The 5,061-nt window shown below is 42.5% G+C and overlaps 1 pseudogene; it reads left to right on the top strand.

Moving 5' to 3' along the window:
- Positions 1-3,250: 3,250 nt before the first annotated feature.
- LOC119035303 (uncharacterized) lies at positions 3,251-3,382 on the top strand (annotated as a pseudogene).
- The last annotated feature ends 1,679 nt before the right edge of the window (positions 3,383-5,061 follow it).

Genomic DNA, 5,061 nt, shown 5'->3' on the forward strand with positions numbered 1-5,061 from the left:
TGGAAAAGGTGCAAAAGGAGTGACGCAATTTGGGGAAGATTCTAAGGCAGAAATGCCTTTTAAAAAGTTTTCCTTTTCAATATTGAATCAATTCGAGAGAAATTCAATTTACAAGGTCAAAACTAGGTCACATATCCCGACTTCCTTACATCCACAGCTTAATAATCTAAAAATAAAAATCAATTCTCGTCTGAGAGTTGTGAAGAGCTCATAATTGCTTCAGAGCGAAGCTCAGAATGACTGTGCCTTCCCCGCCTTCCATTTCTAAGAGATGAGACTATCATTTGTCAAGTCCAAGGCACTGTCAGTATTAGATTGCATAGTAACCAAGTCAAAAAACCTCTGTTTAAGATTAAATAATTCTCATCATTATACTCTTTAGGCAGAAATGAGGTCCCTTCTTTAATGCTGCCTATAAAAATGGCAGAGAAGTAATACAAACCAATTGTGGGTTAGAAATGTTTTCCCTTAAAAACAAATTGGTTTAGAGCCGTTTTTTTCTTTCTGCCATCACGGTAGTATTTTGAATCAAGAACTTGCTTTGATTTTTATAGAGAACTGGTTGCCCCCTTTCCAGCTACTAGATTTTTCTTTCTCTTTAATCTCAAGATCAGATGGGTTTGGGGCTTCATTATAGCACACACTTGAGCTGTGAGCCTGGCTGGGTTGAATTTCTGATTTGTTTGCTTTATTAGATCTTGGGCCATTAAATAAAACCTTGGACTCCTAGAATGTTAATGCATTTTCCATCATAGGTACACACTCATTTGCCTATGTGGGTATTTGTAATAGGGACAGATCTCCATTTTTATTAGCACCTTCTCATAGAAGTATTTAACCTTCCAACCAGTTTTTAAAACCAATTCCCAGAGTTTTCATGAAATTTTAAAGTACCTATCAAGAGTCTTTTAACTGTAAAGATCAGCCTCAAGATGGAAATGGAAGAGTCCATTAAAATCTCATTATAGGAAGAGAAATTCTCTGCCACTTTTTCTTATTTCTACCCCACAGGAATGTGTCTGCTTCCCCCCCCCCCCCGCAATATCTGTACGGCCCCCTATTAAACCCCAGGGCTGGTGTGGGAGGGGTCCGCAGAGCGCTGGGCCAGCCGCCCGCTTCCTCGCCCTTGGTCACGGGTGGTACGTACTGTGGTCTGCAACCCCCCATCTTTGACCCCAACCCTAACCCTGCTTTCCCCACAGTCCACCCGCCCCACCCTGACAAAAAGAGCTCCGCCACCTTGGAGAAACAGCACATTCATCCTGAGCCTCCCAAACTCTATTTTTAATCAAAATTTAGACATTTCCTCAACCTGATTTCTTTTAGGCCAAGCCAACTCTCTTTTCGGCCCAGGCTGTTCTGTGAGGCCAGCTAATTAGCCTGCCTGTACCAGAAGTGCTCACTTTTTATTACCTTTAGAAAACAAAGCCAGGTTTGAGGAAGTGTTGGATGTAAGCTGTCTCCAAAACCTCAGGAAGGGAACCCCCACCTTCCAAACCCCCTCCACCTCCCCAGTAAGATTTGTGGTCTGGTTAGAAGGACCATTTAGATGATGAAAGGAACCAGTGGACAGCCCCTGATTTATAACCAGCGTGATTTTTTTTAATATCCACCAAATTAATATTTTTATGTCTGTTCCCCCATCAAGTTGCTTCGGTTTGAATTTCAACGAGGGGAGCCTGCCAAGATCACGTAGTAAAATACAAACTGGGTCGTAAATCCCAGCAGGGGTGGGAGAACGTCAGACAGATTGCTAACACCTTTAAAAAAAAAAACAAAATATTGAAACAAAAAAGGCAGGAATTTGCTTTAAAGTACAGAGGGCCCAGGAGGGCCTGGGAGACACACAAGCACTCTGCAAGTGGGGAGCTGGTGTGCCTTCCTGGGACCCCTCCTCCCTGGACTCCAACCCACAGAAGGCCTTGCTGGCAGGTATATCAGCAAGTTGGGCTTTCCACCCAAAGCCGGTGATGTCCCTCCGGGACTCGAGTTAGAGATGAAGCAAAGATACTCTCAAAAGGGCACCTTCCAAAAGCCGAGTTTTTCTGCAGCCCTCCCTGTCCAGTGACCACTTACACAGCTCATCAAACGCTCCTTTCATTAGGTGCCAGGCCAAGGGAAATAGGAGCAGCTGGCAAGATGGGGTTTGAAGCTGTAAGAAGAAAGCCATGTGTTTCCTTCCTAAGACTAAAATCATTTCCCTACGAGGAATAAAGGGCTTTTACAAACTCTCTGGATGGATATGTCTTGCAGGGAAACAAGTTGACTACTCTCCCCTCACCCGCCCCTGGGTACCAGCGGGAGAAACAGAAGCCCTTGTTTGCTTGGTTTTATAACGGGTTTACTGTATGTGAGCATATATGGAAAAGTAAACACCCTTATAACCTAGCTTATTAATACACTGATTTGGATAATCCACCAGTCAAATCACTTCAGCGGAAACATAGCCGTAGCCCACAGGACAGGCCTGATGGAACTCACCGATAGATAGCCTATAAAACAGACGCTGGGCCTGTCTGTCAGCGCGGGCATTAGGACTGCGTTGCACTAATCCTCCTCCGCGGCCAGGACTAAATCCTGCAGCAACCGGGTCTCTCCTCTCAGTCCCTCGCCTGTCTGTGGGCCTCAGGACACAGGACTGGATCACGGGAGCCAGAGGACCTCTCTCAGCAGCTCTGATGAAGGACGTCTCCAGTGTCACATCTTTATCAGGAACTTCCACAGAAACTCATTTCAGACCAAACTGCTCTTTCTTGTAACACTTTGCCAAAACACCCTTTGGACCTTTGTTTGACCCACTCTGCCCTCACAGCCAAAGCCATCGCTGAGCCATTCAGAAGCCTCTATTCGAATCCCAGGCCAGGGTGCCCCTCCCGAGGGAGCCGGCAGGGTAGGTCAAGGGGACCGACGCTGGATGGAGACGCAGGCGGAACCCAGAATCTGGTTCTGCTTTTCCTTCAAGAAAATAAAGATTTTCAATTGATCAGTTATGGACATTTAACTATAACCATAGAGGAGGTTTTATATATACATGTATATATTTTATAAATATATTAAAATACATAATTATATGTATATAAAGTATAATATATTTATGTATGAATAAATATAATCCATGTGTTATGTATGAAATATATAATCCATACATAAATATATAATGAACATACATTTATATATAAAATGTATGTTTAGATGTATAAATATATTTTTAATTAAAAATATATATAAAGTATATATATTTAAAAATATAATCCTCCAGCTCCCTTCCCCTTTGGAGCTGAACACCAGTCTTGGTGGTCATAAAAGGAGGAAAAGTAATACTGAAGCTGGTCTCACAGCTCTGTAGAAAATAAATAAATAAATAAATAAAAAATATATAAAATTTTGACATATGTGGTTTTTGTTTAGTTTTTTTTAGCTTAATAGCCTAATACTTAAGCAAACTCACACAAGACCCCACCAGGGAGACACAAATTTCACACAAACTCAAAGTAGGTAAAACAAATTTTTTCCTTAAAAATAAATTATAAACACAATGACTGAAATTTCAGTAAGATTTATAAAGTCAGATAATAACACCGTAGCAGTGTTGATTTCCTGGCGGTGGTACCTGCCCTGTGGCGATGAAACCGGATTCAGGAGCACGCGCTGAGGTTGTCCGGGCAGAGGCGCAGCAGGAGAGCCGCCTGCCCCACACCATTCAGACAAGCGTCGCGCACACCTGCCCGCACACGATGACAAAGCCGCCAGGGGCAGGCGCTGACATTCGAGGAATCTGAATAAAGGGTCTACGGGAATTCTCGGTACTGTTTTTGCAGCTTTAATGTGGGTCTGAAATTACTTGAAAATGAAAGGTTAAAGAGAAAGTCTATTTAGGCCCTCAGAGATACCATTTTCTTTTTGAATTTTCTTTTTTAACTTTGTACTTATTTTTCAATTGAGGTGTAAATGATGTATATTATTTTCAGGTGCACAGCACAGTAATTCAACATTGGTGTATATTGTGAAATAATCACCACAGTAAATCCAGCTAACATCCCCCCCATACATAGTTATAAAACTTTTTATTCCCGTGATGAGAACTTTTAAGATCTACTATTAGCGACTTTCAAATATGCAATACAGTATTATTAACTACAGTCACCATGCTGTACATTTCATCCCCATGACTTACTTATGACCGGAATTTTGTGCCCTTGGCCCCTTCATCTATTTTGCCAGCCCCTCTGCTGTCCTAGCCCACACACAGCCCCCACTGTCTCTTATTTAAAATAAAAACCTATGTCCTGGCTGGTGTAGCTCAGTGGGTTGAACACTAGCCTGCCCAGTCAGGGCGCATGCCTGGGTTGCAGGCCAGGTCCCCAGTTGGGGGCCCGTGAGAGGAGTTTCTCTCTCACATCAATGTTTCTCTCCCTCTCTTTCTCCCTCCCTTCCCCTCTCTCTAAAACATAAATAAAATCCTTTAAAAAATAAAAAGAAACCCTAATAGAGTTTATTTGTAAGTTTTTTACTTGCTTCCCTACATCAACCTAAAAAGGGACTTGATATAAGGTTTCACTATTTTGGATATCATTTAGAATCCTTAATCTTTTTTAATTTTAATTTTCAATTACAGTTTACTTTCTACATTATTTTGTATTAATTTCAGGAGAATAGCTTAGTGGTTAGACAATCACATACTTTACAGAGTGTTTCCCCCAATAGCTGCAGTTGCTACCAGTTAAGCAAATGTCCAAGAGAGAAGAAATATGCTGGAAGCAGAAGACTTGAATTCTCTAGGCTTATGGAGTTCCAGATGATGGAACAGTTACTTCTGTGGCCCTCAGTTTCCTCATCTTTAAAATGGGCATAAAGGCAGGGCTGTGGTGGGGATCAGTGGAGGGTGTTTTGTCTTGTGGTGACTAGTCTCAGCTCTATTACTCTCTCCACCTGGTGTCTCCCTGTCTGGAGCAACGGGGTGGCATCCATGCCATGTGGGAGGGGTCACAGTCGACCCACATTTTCTGAGGGTGAGTGAAAGCCCCCTGGGAAAGCAGTGATCACCAAGGTTCTGCTTAGGCG

Source organism: Artibeus jamaicensis, unplaced genomic scaffold (assembly GCF_021234435.1).
Source record: "Artibeus jamaicensis isolate MK-2021 breed Jamaican fruit bat unplaced genomic scaffold, CSHL_Jam_final contig_3230, whole genome shotgun sequence".
Lineage (NCBI taxonomy): Eukaryota > Metazoa > Chordata > Mammalia > Chiroptera > Phyllostomidae > Artibeus > Artibeus jamaicensis.